We start from the raw sequence: 19,982 nt of genomic DNA on the forward strand, positions 1-19,982 counted from the left end.
GTCAAGGTCACGGCTTTGTATCTAGCACTGGCCAAAGACCATGGCCCTTTTCCTTGGCTACAGACCACACCCCCTCTTTGGATGAGCTGAATGTTTCTTTACTGTGAGGACATCACACACACTGCTGTGTCTAAAAGTTCTCTCTCTTTTTTCTCCAAGTATGCCTCAAAAACTCCTGGGAGAATATCGATTTGGCCTTTTCGAAGAGGTGTTTGGTGAGATGCAAGGTAAAAGTTAAAAGCCTGCTGTGGAAAATTGTTGGCTGGTTAAAAGATAATATTGAGCTGTTCTTGGCAAAACCAGTTTTCACATAAATGGTGGGCTTCAAAGGTAACCTATGAGATCTGTATTATAAGGAAATGTGGTAGAGGGATCCCCTGATTAGAAAAAAGAAATCCAACAAATAGTTAAAAATGTTTATGCAGAACAACAACAAGAAGTTGTTTTATAAATACATTTTTTCTTTATATTTTATTTTATTTTAACGTTTATTTATTTTAGAGACAGAGAGAGACAGAGCATGAACTGGGGAGGGTCAGAGAGAGAGAGGGAGACACAGAATCGGAAACAGGCTCCAGGCTCTGAGCTGTCAGCACAGAGCCCGACGCGGGGCTTGAACTCATGAATCGTGAGATCATGACCTGAGCCGAAGTCGGACACTTAACCGACTGAGCCACCCAGGCGCCCCTCTATATATTTTAATTATTACCCAGAAGGGGCCAGAGTAAGAGCGCTGGTTGCCAGCATTACCTGAGGAGCTTTCTAGAATCCACTGGTCTTGAATCCCCTGAGGAAGGGGCAACTACTAATATTTTCATGAGGGCTTTTGAGTATTTCAAGCACTTTCTTGATTTTGATAGTAGGGTAAGCTTTTAAATACGTAGAACTGAGAGTATCATCATACAGCTATATATGACGGGTGGTACCTCGCTCTTATACAGGTTCTAAACTAAAATCTTACGGGCTTTCCAAACATGCAACAAAGAACAGTTCCCGAGGGAGATTTGCAATTTGAGGTGTTCCAAGACTGAATCCCTCAAGGAAAGCAACCAAGAGAAGCCAGCTTTCTCTTGTCTTGATGCTGCAGTTAAACAATGAACACACATAATTCCTGGGTGCATGAGAAGAGTCGGGTAGGAGGAAACCAGTTAAACAAAATCTAGTACTAACCGAGAAATAGCTGTTTACAAGAAGAAAGAGACTTTTACAATCTGTCTACATAATTAAAACTTATCTCAGAAGAAAGAGGAGAGACGAAAAACGCATAAATCAGAACAGAGCCACGAACCTGTGGGAATAGTAGATGAGAAAGCCAAAAGAAGTAGTCCTTGAGGGTTTGCAGAGGAAAATTATTACCTACGATGCTGGAAAGAGATGAAGAATTTGCCCTTCCTTTCTTCGGGAGATGTTGCTCTACGCTGACATACCCTCCTGGGTAAGAAGTCAGGAGAAAACCCATAATTGTTATTATGGCAGATGTGAGTAGGATTGAGTGATTAAAGCCACAAGGCAGAAAGGCAATCTGGTGTAAAACGAAGAGATACGTTTGATTTTCTCCCATCTCAGTCCATTAACCCAACGTTGGCATTAGGAAATGGCTCTCATTAAACAAAGGTGAGGCAGGAGGAGCAGCAGTATTGCTTTAAGCAAACCTGAAGGTCAGTTGTGATGGGAAAACACACCTATTTGGAGATCATACATCTACCCCTATGCCTGCAGGAAAAGTGCAGACTACTGGAGATTGAAATTACTTGGAATAATGCTATTTTATGTACAAGCGTTATACAACATTTCCACGGTCAAAGGCTTCCTGTATTTCATACAACTCCTTCCTCTCCCCAGTCATATAAACACAGTACCTTGAACCTAACAGGTACCCAACAGTGTGTACTCAACAGTGTGTGTTGCACTGAACTCAATGTGGAGCTCCAGTAACAAAATACAGGTAAATTAACTAATTTTCTAGTTGTACTTGGGAAATCCTTAGTCTAAGTTGTACTAGAATCCTGAAAGAGGAATTATGTGACTTTGTTAAAAATTTTTTTCTATTTTTATTTGCAAATCCTATTGATTTGTCCCAAATGAATATAAAAGATACACACAAATAATTGTTTCACTGCATTACCTCTTTTCCAACCCTTTAAAAGATTTTTAAGATGTTCAACATCAGTAATCATCAGGGAAATGCAAATCAAAACCACAGTGGGATATCTCCTCAAGCCTGTTAGAATGGCCATCATGAAAAAGACAGATAACCAGTGCTCACATGGACGTGGAGAAAAGGGATCACTTGTCTACTGGTGGTGGGATTGTAAACTGGTGCAGTCGCTTATGGAAAACTGCGTGGAGGGTCCTCAAAAAATTAAAAACAGAACTACCATATGATCCCACAATTCGACTTCTGGGTATTTATCTGGAGGAAATGAAAACACAATGTCGAGAGATACCTGCACCCCCACGTTCACAGCAGCCATATTTACAATAGCCAAGACACGGAAATAACCTATGCGTCCATCGATGGATGAATGGATAAAGAATATTACCCAGTATAGTCTTATCATTCTTAAGGTGCCGAGCATCTTAAACTTACACAGAGCTGTATGTCAGGTATATCTCAGTAAAATGGGAAAAATTAATTTAAATAACCCTGGTTACCAACAGAAGCATTTTGGGACTTGAGTATACTAATACTAGATGGAGGCAATTTATTTAAAAGGAAATTATAAGTTGTCCAGTTGAGCAGAAGTGTATGATTTTAAGGAGGGAGTCATGAAATTTAGAAAGGCTGGTTTGGAACAATGATGCAATTTGGTGTAGAAGAGCTGAGTCAGGAGATTGTCTGTCCTCAACCTCCACCTTTGCACGGTGTCAGCAGTCCTTGCCATTCTCTCTCTCTTTCCCATTCTCTGAGCAAATAAGAGACCATTGGGGATGACCTTTCTCAATTTACCACCTGCCCCAACAAAGTTTACTGTCATCTGTCCCCACCCACACTTCTTTGCCTGGATCTCCCCCCGGGCTCCCATGAAATTCAACTCCATTAATACCACCCCAGCCTGGGTCTTGTCCTGAACCTCTTCCCTCAGTGACTTCCTCTGTAACCCCCCCCCCCCCCACAACTGCCCTATTGCTGTCATTCCCTGATGAGCCTGAAGACTGAGCCCTCTGGATTGCTTCAGGTGCCTATCTCCCAGCCATCTCTCCACCCACAGGTGCCCAGGAAGCAGAAGATGTGACGAGGCTCTCAAGTTGTGTAGGGACTGAAACTTTATAATTGCTTGGGTTTTTACTTTGTTTTGTTTTGTTTTTTTCCTATTCTAGTTCCCTCCTCTATGAATTTCCTGTTTGTACCTCTTCCCCATTTTTCTTATTGATGTGTAGTTCCTTATGTGTTTGGATGACAGGTCTTTGTCAGTTACAGACATTACAAAAATCTTCCTGTCTGTGACTTATTGTTCCTTCTATCCTCCCCCGCTCCTTTCCTTTGCTGGTGGTGTGGTTGTTTTATTAAGCAAAAGTTTTAAATCAAATTTTGTCATTCTTTCCTTCTTGATATATCAGTTAGAGTCTTGAAAGAAAGGATATACTGAAGCTCATGAAATTGTGGGGAGGTTAGTCATGGGATAATTCCTAAAGACTAATCAGGGTTTTGGGAAACCAGCAAAGGATAGAGTAGTTCCTAAGGGTGAGTAACAGCAACCACTCCTAGAAGTGAAGAAAGAAAGTAGAGAACTATTTTTGGACCCTGGAGCAGGGCTGGAAGGAGAGAGATGGCTGATAAGAGCTGTCACGTATTGCACAGGGACACAGACAACATGCTATAGGGGGTTTTAAGGGAACCAGAAGAATTACTAACCCATCCTCAATTTCTTCCTGCCCTTACCTTGTCAGTGACTCTCATTTGGCAGACCCAACTGAAAGCCTGAGGAGATCCCGCTATTTAGGACAACATGGAGGAAACCTGAGGGCATTATGCTAAGTGAAATAAGCCAGACAGAGAAGGACAAATACTGCATGACTTCATTCATAATGGAACCTAACCAAGCCCCCCCAAACCCAAAAAGGGAGACCTGTTATGTACCACATTATGGGGAGCTTTGCAATCACAAAGCATGGTAGAAATGGGAGACACCAAGTTTGTGTTCTCTATGAATTTTCCAAGATAGTATTTCTTATCTTCAAATATTAAAATTATTCTTCTATATTTCCTTTCAAAAGTTTTAAAGTTCTGCTTTGCATTGAATACTTGAATCCACCTGGAATTTATTTTGTGTATGTTGTAAGGTATCCATTCTATATCAACAACATTTGTCCAACTCCATTAATTGAGTAGGTTGTCATTTCACTACGGATTAAAAAAAAAATTTACTGTTTATTTGTGAGAAAGAGACAGAGGCAGAGAGTGTGAGCGGGGGAGCGGCAGAGAGAGAGGAAGACACAGAATCCAAAACAGGCTCCAGGCTCTGAGCGGTCAGCACAGAGCCCCACGCAGGGCTTGAACTTACAAACCTGCGAGATCATAACCTGAGCCCAAGTTGGATGCTTAACCCACTGAGCCACCCAGGTGCCCCGCACGACTGATTTTTAATGCTGATTTTATTACATTTCAAATTTGTATATGTGTCTGTTACTGCTTCTAGACACTATTCTGTTCTATTGGCCCAATGTCATACTTTTGTGCAAACATCTGGGCCTATCTTAGAGGGATGGAAAATGAATATGATTATTGATTTAATTCTGTTAATGGTTATTTGCTTACTCATTCCTCATTCTACCTTTTTTAGTCAGCATTAGGAAATTATATTGCCTCCACAATTATCATGTCCTTTTGGTTTCCAAGTATATCAGTATAAAGCTGTTCATGAGATTTTCTTATTATTTTACAGATCTTTCATAGCTCTAGGTATAGCCGCCTTTCCATTCTTAATGTTATGTATTTATGCCCTTTTGCTTTGATCATTCTTGCTAGAGAATTGTCTGTTTTATTTAAAAGTATATTGTAATTCCTGTCTTCCCCCTCTTTTTTTGTTCTTGTTCTCCATTTCACTGATTTCTTCTCCTATCTTTCTTTATTCTATTTCTTTTCCTTAGGGATATCTGGGGTTTTTTTCAGTCTTTTAGTTGAAAATCAGTTCATGTATTTTAGCTCTTCTGTTTCATAAAATACATTTATATACGGCCACGAATTTCCTCTACAACTACAAACTACACCTTTAGGTGTAGTAGTTTTGTTGTCATTCACTTCTAAATATTTTGTAATTTAAATTGATTTTATACCTTTTTTAAATGTTTTTTTCTCCTCCTTGTGTTAGACTTATAGTTTTCCTAAAGTTACCTAATGTTCTCTGCTCCTTTCTGATTTCTTTGAATCCACAGATTTTTATTACTGTTAGCTAAGCAGTTAAAAAATAAAACTTTCTTAGGTATGAATGTTTCTAATAAAGTTTATAGCTTTTACAGGAACTTCAGCATGCTTTAAATAGACACCGAATTATTTCCTCACCCTGATTATGTGTGAGATTTTCTATTTAAATCCAATTATTTAAAAGCAATATTTATTATTAAGTGACTGAAGTTGCTGGTATTTTATCAATTTCTGTGTTTAGTGTTGATTTTTGAGGGCTATACCTTCTTAGTTCACTTTCTTTCTTATTGAACTACAGCCTTAAATATTTCTGCTAGTGGATATCTGAGAGTTACATTATCTTAGATTTTGTATGTATAAAATTATCTTATTTTTGTCCTCATTCTGGAATGATGGTATGGTTAAATATGAATTGAGGTTAAAAATGATTTTCTCCCTCAGCACTCTGGAAACTAAGAACCATTCTTTTTCTTTCTAAACTGTAATATGGGTTAATTTTTCTGAGCTCCTTCTCTAATTTACCAATCTATTTTTGTCTATGCTAGTATGTATTCTGCCTATTGTATTCTTCCCAACACTGTAGACTTTCACAGTATCCTAATTTCCCCTTTTCCATATCCATTTGTTCTTGTTTCATTTTTTTAGCTAGGATGCAACAGGAAGCTATGCAAATCAGAGGGCTGAAAGCTATTGGCAGAAGAGAGGAGAAGGGACAAAGGCAGGGAAAGAATGTGTTTTGTTTTGCAGAACCAACAGTTCCAGCCAAGGAGATGCCCAACTTGGTGTTTCACCTGATAGTCCCTTGCTAGGTATGTCTCATCCTATAGCTCTTAAATGAGCCAGTTTTAGCTATATTGGAGCTGAAATCCCCCTGAGTTGTCCTGATGTTACTTTTAGCTCTTTATAATATTAAGCTCTCCTCCAATGGGGCAAGTTTTCTATCATTTTTGAACATAGGATGTAGGCGTTAGCATGGGGACGTGCGCTAGGTGATCGCAACTGAACTGAAGTGTTTATGTAAGCTCCCTCCATTCCCTAATACACTGAATAAAATCATCTTGTACTAACCCCATGGGGAGACAGTGCTTTGAGAAAACTCTCCCATCTCCTTACTTGTAACAAGTAATAAAAAAGTTCTTTGCTTTCAACACTTCCTTGGGTTGTGTTCAACTTGGTGCACGCCAAGTGGTGAACCCCCTGAGTTTGGTTACAATTATTCTCTGCTTTTCATGTTTGGGATGTTGTTATTTATAATAGAAAATATATATTTGGTCTTCCTCTCTGTTTCTCACACAGAGCTCCTAAAACCCGGACTTTTCCTCAGGGATAAGTGATAAAGGTGTCTTTTGTTATGTTAATAAGCTGACTTTTGCAGAGCCCAAAGGTGGGTGCAGGTTGCCAAGGGAACCAACCTTGACAGAGACCTGGAACTTTCAGTCCGAACCCCTGACTTGTGGAGACAGGTGAGGTGTTAGTGTTGAATTAATTACCAGTGGCCAACGATCTAATTAATTGTGCCTATGTAATATTAGAAGGCACCATAAAACCCAAAACAACACGGTTCAGAGAGCTTTCAGGTTGATGAACCGGAATGCATCCACAAGAATGTGACACACTTCAGTTCTGTGGGGACAAAAGTTCCTGACCTTTGCCTGATGTCTGGCTATTCATCTCTATCCTTTATCAATTCTTTTATAATAAACCAGTAATCCAGTAAGTAAAATGTTTCTCTGAGTCCAGTGAGCTTCTCTAGCAAATTAATGGAACCTGAGGAGAGGGTTGTGGGATCCTCCAATCTATAGCTAGTTGGTCAGAGGTATAAGTAACAATCTGGGCTTGTGACTGGCATCTGAAGCCCAAGGTGTGGGAGTAGGGGGGATGGGGAGGTGGAGGATGGGTGGGTGTGGGGCGGTAGGGTGAAAAGGTCTTGTAGAACTGAGCCCTTAACCTGTGGGATCTGACGCTATCTCCAGGTAGACAGTGTTAGAATTGAGTTAAATTTATGTGATACCTGGTCAGTGTTCATGGAGAACTGCTTAGTGGTATTGGCTAAATCACACATACCAGAGAGTTCTATACACTTTAACTAGAAACTATCCTTTACTCTTTGACTATTTACATGTATTTGAAAGTTTTTGTCAGATTGCACAATAAAAACTAAATTTTGCTTGTAATTTTGCTTGTAAATCTCTTAGCATTAGATTTATTCATGATCTTGGAATTAAATTTTTTTAATGTTTATTTATTTTAGAGAGCGGGTGAGAGAGACAGACACAGAGACTGACAGACAGAATGGGAGTGGGGGAGGGGCAGAGAGAGAGGGAGATGGAGAATTTGAAGCAGGCTGCAGGCTTTGAGCTGTCAGTCCAGAGCCCAATGTGGGCTTGAACCCTGTTGATGTGAGATCATGACCTGAGCCGAAGTTGGACCCTTAACTGACACCCAGGCACCCCCATGATCTTGGAATTCTTATGAGTAAGCTCATTTTGGATGGAATAGTTTTTAAATTCTTATTTTCCTTTTTCTCTTTTTCTCCATCTTTTGTCTGTTTGCCATTCCTTACTTATCAGTAGCCTCCAAATTGTACTTTGGGCTCCTATCCAGAGATAAGGTTCACTACTGTGGGCTTGGAGTTTTTGATCTAGGGTGATAGTGGGGCAGTTGTATTCCAGTCAATAAGCCTAACTACCAGTTCCCACACAGGATTTAAACTCCCAGATAGGCCAGCAGCTTCCACATCCAAAGCCTAACAGACTCATAATTTCTGCCTACTTCACCGGTTTTGCTTGTTTACTTCTGTTCCTGATTGAGTCTGGTTTTATCTTCTTCTTCTTCTTCTTCTTCTTCTTCTTCTTCTTCTTCTTCTTCTTCTTCAATGTGATCTTCCATTGGCCTTTTTGGGGAGCAGACTAGGAATACCAAAACATAAACATACTTTCTTCTCTTGACCAGAAATCCCCATGCAAACTTTTCAGACTTAATTTTATCTGCAAAAATGGGACAATGAAATATGCCCTATATATCTGATAGCTTTAGAAAATATTAAATAAAACAGAATATGCGATGATCTTTTGGAAAAGTGTAAAAACAGTGTGTAATTATAAAGCATTTTGGTAATCTGGTTTAAGGAAATTAGGTTTTTAAGTGATAGCTATTATGGGCATATAAATTTTTAAAAATATATTATCTTTATCAACCATAGTGAAATTAAATTGTGGTATTTAGTCTAATGATATTTAGCCAATTATGGACAATATTTTATTTAAAGGGAGAAAATGTAGATAGTACCCATCTTATGTAGTCATTGTAAAATACATCAGCAAAGACCCTTTTTCATGGTTAACAACCATAAAACCATCAATCTTGACTGAATTACTATGAAATGAATGAGAAAGGTGACCTTTATTTACATTTATTACTTAATGTATTTACTATTTTAGAAGTTAAACAACTCTTTTAATCCATTTTATTACTGTGCAATTTCTGAAATTCTATAAGCAATTTCTATATATTTTCACTCAATCCTTAAACATTTTTTAAACTTATCATTTTGAAATAATTTTAGAGTCACATTAATGTTGCAAAAAATAGTAGAGTCCCTGTGTACCCTTTACCCAGCTTCCTCCAACGATAACATCTTATGTAACCAGAGAACAATTTATCAAGACCAGGAACTTAACAACAGTGCATGCTAAAGGCAGAAGAATAATGCCCCCTCCCCCAAAGAGACACCTCCTCATCATTGAAGACTGTGAATATGTTACCTTGCATGGCACTGGGGAATTAGGGCTGCAGATGAAATGAAGGTTTTGCTAATCATCCGATTTATTTAGGGAGATTATTCTGGATTAGCTGGGTGGGGCCAATGTAACCACAGGGGTCCTTATAAGTGTAAGAGGGGAGCAGCAGAGGAGGTCAGAGTGATGTGATGAGAGAACTCAACCAGCCTTTGGTAGCTTTGGAGATGGTGGAAATGGAGGAAGTGAACCAGGAATGCAGGTGGCCTCACAAAGACAAGAAAGAAAATGGATCCCACCTGGAAACGGCAGAAAGCAACGTGGACCTACCGACCGGCACCTTGATATTAGTCTGTGTCACACTACACACAGAACTGCAGGATCATATATTGTGCTGTTTAAACCACTAAATTTGCTAAAATCTGTTATAGGGCAATGACAACTACTACAGTACCTTTTAAAAGAAGACAGTTTGTGAAATTGCTATGAATAGGTAGAATAATACTGATTTTTTCAAATATCTTTTGCATGGTTTCTCAAGTATAGTGTGTCTTGTTCTATTTCTGTAATAGCTCAATTGTTCAAGTTTTTTGTTCTGTTTTGTCACACGGAACACAAAAACAGATTCCTTTACTAGACACTAATTTATAGGTGCTGCCTTATGAATTTTGTTACTTTGATTTCCTGTATAATTTAACAGGTACCTTCTACTTTTAGCTGTTGTAATGAAAATTTAATTATGATTAAAGTTTTTAAGAAGACAAAGCTTTGCCCTTATAATTCTTTGTTTTAGAAGAAAAAGTTTTAAACTCAGATTATATATCCTAGTGTCCAGTGTAGACTTGTTTGTTTGTTTTTAGGCAACAAAAATCTATCTTTAGAGACTATATGAGACTAAAAGCAAAAGCCCTTGCATACATATACTTAATACAAACATTTGTATTAGAGAGGGGGGAAACCAGGGGCACCTGGGTGGCTCAGTCGGTTAAGCGTCCGATTTCGGCTCAGGTCATGATCCTGCAGTCCGTGGGTTCAAGCCTGCGTCGGGCTCTGTGCTGACAGCTCAGAGCCTGGAGCCTGCTTCAGATTCCGTGTCTCCCTCTCTTTCTGCCCCTCCCCCATTCCTCTGTCTCTGTCTCCAAAATAAATAAACATTAAAAAAAATTTTTTTTTAAAAAGAGAGGGGAGAAGCCACTTACAGAGGCTATTGTTAAATCAATTGTTCATCTCCTCTCTCCCACTTTTACTTGCGCCCCATTCTAAAGTGTTACATACAGATGACACAGAAATATTATATTTGTTTACGTCATAGGAACTTGTAGCATATATTTACATGCCAGTCGGGAGTCATCAGGATCACATTAAGTAACACATACACAGCCAAATTCTGTTTTATTAAAGGGACCTATGAGGATAGAGGAAGGCCTGGGAAAGTTTTCCGGAGTCCTGGGATTTGGCCATGGTGGTAAAGAAAACGGCAATTTGAGTGGTCACATTGGAGGTGATTTGAAGCAGTCATTGGCGGCAAGGGATTATATCAGATAAGGTGAAGGAGTTAGCAAGTCCAATAAAATGAGTGAGTGTTAGTTATTATAGTAGTTAATAACGTAACCTAAGAAGTGCTGCCTCACAGATGGCTTTCAGTCCACAACTGGGATCAGTTGTGGTGCAACCAACAGAAATGGGCAGGTTACAAGTAAGTAGTGGAATGGAAGAATATTCAAGTGGATACTGTAGTGCCTCCCTGCTATCCATTCTGTTTCTCTGTCTGGAAGCCACACAGTTTTGGAACAGACAGTCCTCACCTCCAGCTCCAGCAATGAACCCAAAATAGTGTAATCCTAACAGGAAATTAATCCTATGTTCCCGGTCAGAACCTTCGTTTCCTGTGGCTGCCATAGCAAATGACTACAAACTTGGTGGCTTAAAACAACAGGAATTTATTCTGTCACATTTCTGGAGGCTGGAAGTCCAAAGTCAATGTGTAGTCAGGGCCCTACTTCCCCTGGAGGCTCTCTGGGAGAATCCTTCCTGGCTTCTGGTGGCTCCACTCTGTTTCCAGTGTCCCATGGCCTTCTCCTCTGTGTGATCTATAAGGATACTTGTCATTGGATTTAGGGTCCATGCAGACAATCCAATATGAGTTGATCTTGAGACCCTTAATTTAATTATATCAGCAAAGACCTTTTTCCAGATAAGGTCACAGATTCAGGGAGTTAGGACATAGACATATCTTTGGGGGGATCACCATTCAACCCACTACATCAGGTGACCCGGCTTTCCGTGCCCACAGCGATTGTTTCACAGATGATCCAATCAGAGCAAAGCCTAGAGCTTTGGTTGGATGGTCATGGGAAGTGATATTTTCTCTCCCCATGAATGTGAATAAGGAAGCTCATAGTTCACACGGCTGCTGGCAGCCTCTGCCCTGACAGAAGCCAGTGTGAAAAACAAGGCCACAGAAAGGAAGGCAAAGCTGAGAGAACTGAAAAGTTCCAACAGGACCTTGACTGTACTCACTCCGCCTCTGAATTTGTAAATTAGGAGAACCCATAAATTTCCTTTTATTTTTCAATCTACTACAAGGCAAGTCTGAGTACAATAAGAGAACTAAGCAATCAGCCATATGTGGAGTGTAGCATTTTTTGCAGCATACTCAGAAATAAATGGAAATGGAAATATGAACATTTTCTGAGCAGTTAGTACATTCCAGGCACTTTCTAAGCATTTTATATTGACTATTTAATTTAATTCTCGTAATAACTCTGTTATTTTCCCAGACAAGAAATCTGCAGGACAGGCCTACATAACCACAGGGTCTGATGCAGGGTTCAGTAAGATGAGGTGAGAGGTACAGGTGGAGACACATCACAGAGGGTGATCAGATCTGTCCTGTGGACATGGGAGAGCCAAGGACAGGGTTGAAGGGAGTGGAGTGATCAGGCTTGCACTCTGGGAAGATCATTCAATTTGGAAATCCTTAGGCAGAGATTGGACTAGATTACATTCCAATCCAAAACTCCTCTGTCTTTTTGTTTGTGAACATCCTCTTGTCTGTCATTACTGGAGGCATTTTACTGTAGCGTAAGTTAAATATGTAGTTACTTTGATAACATACAAATACATACATTACTATGCTACTATGTACTATGTCGTAGTTAAATATGAAGATTTTGGAGCCTGAATGCCTGGGTGCAAATCACAGCTTGAAGATTTCCCAGTTCTGTGACATGGCTTATCATGTAACCTTTGTGTGCCTCATTTTCCTCACATCTAAACTGGAGATAATAAAAATACCCACCATGTGTGGTTGCTGTGAAATAAGTTAATACGTGAAAAATATTTAGAAGAACGCTTGGCCCATAGACACATTCTGCAATGTTAAGCTGTTAATATCTTCACATTTTACATATGCCCAGCACAGGGACACTTGTGCTATAGTTAATCAATAAGTATTTGTTGAAAGAGTGGGTATTTTTACTTTAAGAGGCAGTCTGTATCTACTCCTGAAATCATTGTTGCACTATATGCTAACTAATTTGGATGTAAATTAAAAAAATAAAATTAATTTAAAAAAAAGGCAGTCTGTTTTTGCTGTTAGACAGGTTTATTCTTTCAATTCAAGCCAATTCAATCCAATCAATAAACATCCATTCGGTCCAAATACAGCTAAGGCCCTGTGCCAGATACTGTAGGCAAAGCCAAAATGAAGAAGGTTTAATCTCTGATATTCATCAGAGAATATTTGAACCTATCTCCTCATAACTTAACACAAGTTCGTTCTAGTAGAGCCTTCTAGAACAACTCATAACAAATCTGTTCTCCTTTACATGACAGAGTTTCCAATTATTGAAAACAATTATCCTGTCTGCCCTTAATCTTTTTTACTCTGGGATAAACAATAAATATACACAATTCCTTCAGCCATTCCTTACAGGACAGGGTTTAGGAGCTTTCAATCAATTTAATCATCCTCCTGCAGACACATCTGAGTTTGTTAATGCTTTTCTTTAAAAATTTTTTTTTCAACGTTTATTTATTTTTGGGACAGAGAGAGACAGAGCATGAACGGGGGAGGGGCAGAGAAAGAGGGAGACACAGAATCGGATACAGGCTCCAGGCTCCGAGCCATCAGCCCAGAGCCTGACGCGGGGCTCGAACTCATGGACCGCGAGATCGTGACCTGGCTGAAGTCGGTCGCTTAACCGACTGCGCCACCCAGGCGCCCCATGTTAATGCTTTTCTTTAAATGCAGAGCTCAGAAGTAGATACAATAGATACAATAACCTGAGCATGATTGGATGCATGGATAGTGTTATGAGGATTTGTACCATAAAAATAATAGCTAAACTTGTATAAATAAAACAGGTTATAGGTTAGAGCCTCAGGGGTTTCCTTCAGTCCAAATAAAAGGAGAATAGAAAGACCTTCCAAAAAATTTCAGAGGAAAGGATTGTGAAATAAGACATGTCATAAAGAACATGCAATCACAAAGCCAAGAAAGAACACTATTAAATAATAATAAATAATAAATATTTAATAAATATTCGTAAGTAAATATTTAAGAAATAGTAGGAATAATCATTAACTATGAAATATGGTTCTCCCCCAAAATGGCAATCAGGAGACCAGAAAAGATGATTTGATCAATGTGGAAATTACTGAGAGAAGATCAAAAAGGACCAAAGGATTTTGAGGAGAGGAATTGCAAGATGGAAATTTACTATTCCAACCATTAGTCTGAAGTGTCAGAAGAGAACAAGTGTATGGATTTTAGTGCATGGTAGGGAGGACAGTTGTTACACACACAAATGTCATTCATATGCCCTTGAATAATAATGAACAGCACCCGTAAATAACAAAGTACTTTGAGTATTATGTAAATAAGCCATATATGCTAATTTAAATATTTGTTTTCTGTTTTAATGATAGCAAGACCTGAGTTCTTCATGTTGACTAATGGAGTTGCTTCTCAGGGAGATAGTCCAATGTATATGGGAAATACATAATCTGGTGAGTTTCATGGATCACCAAACTGGACAAGTAGTATAATCCAAAAATAGAGTAATGCAGGAGAGAGAGAAAAAAGGGGGGGGGGGAGAAAAGAGAGAATTTTACAAGTTTCATGGTGATATATCTACTTCCAAAAGACCTCAAAAAAAAAAAAAGGCAGAAAGGAAACCAAACCTGGCATATTTTAAGAGATAACAGAACATGGGGCGCCTGGGTGGCTCAGTCAGTTAAGTGTCCAGCTTCAGTTCAGGTCATGATCTCATGGTTTGTGGGTTCAAGCCCCGCGTCAGGCTCTGTGCGGACAACTCAGAGCCTGGAACCTGCTTCAGATTCTGTGTCTCCCTCTCTCTCTCTCTGCCCCTCCCCTACTAGTGCTATGTCTCTGTCTTTCAAAACTAAATAAATGTTAAAAAAAATTAAAAGAAAAAAAAGAGGTAACAACATTAGGAAGGCATTTTGATCTTTAGTTATTTTTCTGAGTAGGCAGTAGTTCCCAATTTGTATGCTAGCTACAGTATAACACGGAATAGATTAAACTGGTTTTGAAATGTTACTTTGTACAGTAAAATAGCAATATTTGTACTTAACTAATGTCAAATAGTTAAGACTACTTCTAGCACAACAAACTTTTGTAATAAATCATTCAGACAATAGTGTGGCATTGCTGTGTATTCAACAAATTGTCTGGGTATATTTTCAAGTACGTATTTTATGGTAAGACAGTAAAACACAGATAAATACTACTGTTACAAGCTGCCATTTAGATAAAATGTCTTTTATATATCATGTCTTCACCTATATATTACATTATTTCTAAATCCCTCCCTTCTGCTCATCACAGTACCAAAAAAATCCTTGTAAAGGTATGATATTTATAGATTATCCTGCTTCCTTACATTAGATATATTGTGTAGTTATTTCTGTAATGATTAATCAGCTAGACAGTCAATAACTATTTGGATGATTGATTCTTTTCCCCTTCATTATGTATTATCCGGGCACCTGATGTGTTGCTTTTGTACAATGTATCTTATGGAAAGGATAATACTGCTTCCATAAAATAGTAAAATTCTATGGCTAACAGAAAGGTCTATAAAACACTAGCAATACATATATATTCTAAAAGGAATATGATCTGTTTCTTACAGATAGTAGTTTGTAAGCCAAGCACTCATGGCTAGCTCCAAGCAATCTCATGCAAATATTTATTAAATTCTCCTATGTGCTCCCTCTCTCTTCTTTTGTTTCACATTCTAGCCCATCTGTGCTTAGCCTGCAACCGTTTAATAGAGAAATAACATGAACTAAAACAGCAGAGGTGCTAATCTACAAATCTTAGTTTAAAAAAGGAAAATAAATCTGCAAAATATCTACTGACAAAAATCATATAGTAGGCTCTTAAGGCATTTTCAAAAGAACACACCACAAAAATAGTGCTCATATTACAATATCAAAAGGACTGCCTAAGGTAGTTATTGAAATAAGTACAGATACGTTGGGAAGCCTGAAATGATGCCAACAAAGCAAAGCAGGAATTATATATAACTGAAAATTAGCATTTCATAAAAAAAAGCAGGAAACACAACAAAACATGTAAAAAAAAGTATTGTAAAACTTTAAGAATAGTACAAAATTATGAATAATTACAGATGCTCTTACTGCTATTATTGCACTGGTTGATTTTAATTAATTCAGTTAATTAATCAAGAATTAGTTAAATAGGGGCAGAGAGAACATCATGTATTTCCTCTTCAAACTCTTCTAAAATAAAAGCAAAGAAACTAGGGGGAAAATGTACAAAGATATAGATAAGGGAAGAGGAGATGATTGTAAGACAGAGAAAAAAACGAATTTTTAGAAAATGAAATTCATGCAGAAGAGGGATAACTAAAAACACTATAAATGTTGAGTTCAAAGTGTTTTCATAGATACCAACAAGAAAGAAGATGCTGTGTGCTATAATACCTAGGAAAGGTGCACTATGTTGCCTAGAAGAAGGAAGGCAAGAGAGGTAGTGGATAACCAGAAAAGAATCAAGGCAAAGAACAGGGGAAAAACAAAGCAAAACTAAACAACAAAACAACAAATTCAAATGAACTATATTTTATATCCTTAGAGACATAAGAAAATATATTGGTTCCATCAAAGCAGGTCAGGACCCTATATTTAATAAAAAGATGGGAAAACAAGATGGGGGTAAAAAGCCAAAACTCTTGCAAATAAAAAATATAACCAAAAGAAAACCCAACCTACAGGCTACAAGATATGTTAGGATGCGTTCTTGGAAGGCAGAATAAAAGGACAAAGAGATGGAAAACTGGACAGGAAAAAAATCTAAGAGATTTTTTGATCTCTTAATCTAAGAGATTCAACATCTGAATAACTTGAGTTCCAGACAGAACTGAGAAAACACAATATAGATCATTAGCGATAGAATTCAAGAAAATTCCAGGGAATGGAAGGACATGAATTTGCAGATTTAAAGGGATCTCAAGTACTTGGCACAATGATGAAATAAACATATCAAGGGAGATCATGCTGACAGTTCAGAACACTAGGAATAAAGTAAAGATTCCAAGTGTTATCAGAGAGAAACAAATGGATCACATCCAGGGGATCAAGAATAGCAGTGATGTCGGGCTTGTTGACGGCAACACTGGAATCCAGAATAAGGCAATGGAACAAGAATGTCTTCAAAATTCTCAAAGAAAATCATTTTCACTTAAAATTCTTAAATGCTGCCAAATTCTATCAAAGCCTCATCAAAGGTGTGGGTAGAACAAATATTTTCAGGCAAGTTCTCAAAAAAACTCACCTCTCCAAAGGAGAGGACCTGATGAAGCAAGGGCATAAGAAGAAATGGGATACAGAAAACTGTAGGTCCAGAAAAGGAGAGAGATGACATGAGAGAAGTTTCTGATTAGTAGCAAAAGGATAAAAGCTGTGTAATAGGTGTAGAGGGTAAGCAGTTCACAATGGAGCAGAAGAGAGGTTTGGAAGAAACTTTTTAGAAGACAAAACTGGTAGACTAGCTGATTTGTCTGAACATCTAGAGAGGAAATTTAAACAATGATGAAGTTTGACCAAATCAGTGATAAGAACAGAACGTGAAGCAAATAAAAGAGCATGACACTATTAACTTTAGGGAAAATAGAAAATGTAGGAAAGGAAAAAATGAGATTGAAATGCATGGCTACACTGTGGATAACATATAGACATCCATGATAAAGAAAACACTGAATATGTAAACAAAATGCTATCACTACATTTGGGAGGATAGTAGGATAGGGGGGTCAAGGACCAATGTGTGTGCTAAAATGAGGAAGGAAAAAGGACTTGCATTGTGGTAGAAAGTCAATAGAAATAAGGCCTAAAACTAAAATATCAAGTTCAAAAATGTAGGTATTGTTTAGAGACAAGGAAGTAATACCAAAATACGGAAGCTCACATGACTAATAACTGGCAGAACCAGAATCCAAATTTAAGTTCATCTGTCCCCAAATTATATTCTTTCCACTAAACTTAAGTGTACCCCTCAAATACAGTGATGCCAAAATTATGAGATTTCTTAAAATTTGCTCAAAATGAGCTCATTTACTTTTTTATTTGTTACCAAAAATCAGAGCTGACTAAATAAATGAAAAACCGAACTAAGATATAAGGGGTTATTTGTCTTAAGAAAATATCCTATTTTCTCCAACATAGGGAAATCCTTTTATAACATTTACCCACATCTTAGGAACTTACAAAAGTGGACATCAAAACTGAAATATTCTGATTATCTGTTATTTGGTCATCCAGAAAACCACAGAAAACCTCCTTTTTATAGCTACAAGTTATTTCTTTCTTGCTATTACAAAATATGTCCTCTATGTTCCTGACCATTTCCTCCATTGATCTGTTGACCATTCTCAAAGGTCTCACATCTCTGGCTCCTATGGTGATTATTGCTTGTTCAACCTTTAACAATCTCACCCATTTCTCTTTTTTTTCTTCCTGGAGTTCTGCTTTCTCTTTTCTGCTCAGTCCCCCATGAAATGATCTAATTTCTGTAAAGATGAAAAGTTTAACCCATGTTCCAGTTCTAATATAACTCGCCTATTCTGCTTTCACATTTTTAAATGTCTATCTGATATTTCATTACATATTTTACCATTCCTCATACTTCTTAACTGTTCCAAATTTCTTATACTGACAAACAAGGCCCTTCCTAATCTAGATTTTGATTACTTCTTTAGTTTTATCACTCATACCTTGATCTCAAACTCTACTCTTAAGGTGGGATAAATTATTTAAATTCTTGAAAACTAACTGCATTCATTCTTGTCTGTGGGCACACAAACATTCTTTCCTTTCTTTTTCAGATCCTCTGCCAATCTCAAGCTGGTCCTTGCTTGTTCCTTAGGACTCATCTTTGAAGTGATGCTGTTCATGGTATCCCACATGCTAAACACAGTGCCTTAGGTATAGTGAGTGGTATATAAAGATGTATGGAATAAATGAATAAAAAGACTCCTGTGTAGATAACTTATCTCTACATAATCTCTTCAATTCAACACAAATAATGCTGCTTCATCAGTCTCTCCTGAGTATTGTTTATTAAATGATTTTCCTTTGCTTAAAAAGCCATTAAATTTTGGCTTGTTGTTTGTTGCTTGTTGTTGTTTGTTGCTGTTGTTGTTGAACTAAAGTGGAAATACCTCTATCTGCCTTTTAGACTCTTTACAAGGCGGTCACTATACCTCTGCAACCTAATTTCCTGCTGCCCCCCCAACAGAAAGCCCCCTCTCTGGTCTACTGATTCCTGAGCACTCCCTGCCCATCTATACATCCATCAGTTTGTTTTTTTCTCTTTACAACATCTATTTTGGTACTTTCTTCTTTTTTGACGCTCTATCCTATAAATGAACAGCTCAAGGCCAACATATCTCATAAAGCCTTGGAACTACTCTAGCCCATACTGATGACAATAACAACACTTCAGTCATTTATCATGTGTATTTTGAGAATGTTATTTGACAGATCTTCTTTAGGTACTGGGACATAAAAGTAAGCTGGGAAAAGGCAAGAAAACAAGTTAAAACAAATTGGACATATGATTGCAAACTGTGACAAATGGTAAAAGTAAGGGGCAATGTAGAGAATGTTGGATATAGGTAGGGAGTTAAACATACAAGTCAAGATCTCTGTGGTAGACAGAATTCTAAGCGAAATCCCGATAGGCCCAGCCCTGTATAATTTCCTCCCCTTATTTGTGAACAAGATCTTAATTTGCTTCTAATGGGTAGCATATGAAAAAGGTAAAGCTATTTTATAGAATTAATGTCCTAAATCAGTTCTCTTAAATTAATTAGAAGAGAGATTGCTTCAGTCATGAAAAAGAAGGAAATCCCACTGTTTATGACAACATAGATGAACTTGGAGGACATCATGCTCAGTGAAATAAGACAGACAGAGAAAGCCAAATACTATATGGTCTCACTTTTGTAGGGAATCTAAAAAAAAAAACAAACAAAAACAACGCCAAATAACAACAAAAAAAGAACTCGCAGAAACAGACCAGAACAGTGGTTACCAGAGGCTGAGGGGTTAGGAAAATGGGGTTCAAAGTGCTAAAGCCCTCAGTTATAAGATAAGTAAGTTTGGGGGATCTAATGTATACCATGGTGACTATAGTTAATGACACTATATTGTGTACTTAAAAATTGCTAAGAGAGTAGATCTTAAGCATTCTTACCATACATACACAGAAAAGGTACCTATGTGAGGTGATAGATATAATAATTAACCTGACTGTGATAATCATTTCACAATGTATATGTACATCAAATCATCATGTTGTACACAACAAAAAAGATAAAATAAAA

The 19,982-nt window shown here is 37.8% G+C and overlaps 1 protein-coding gene across 3 annotated transcripts in view; it reads right to left on the reverse strand.

The window, feature by feature from the left end:
• Positions 1 to 19,982, reverse strand: part of CHST9 (carbohydrate sulfotransferase 9) — a 239,816-nt gene that overhangs the window by 199,415 nt on the left and 20,419 nt on the right. The window lies entirely within an intron of this gene.

The sequence above is a fragment of the Acinonyx jubatus genome, chromosome D3, assembly GCF_027475565.1.
Source record: "Acinonyx jubatus isolate Ajub_Pintada_27869175 chromosome D3, VMU_Ajub_asm_v1.0, whole genome shotgun sequence".
Taxonomy (NCBI): domain Eukaryota; kingdom Metazoa; phylum Chordata; class Mammalia; order Carnivora; family Felidae; genus Acinonyx; species Acinonyx jubatus.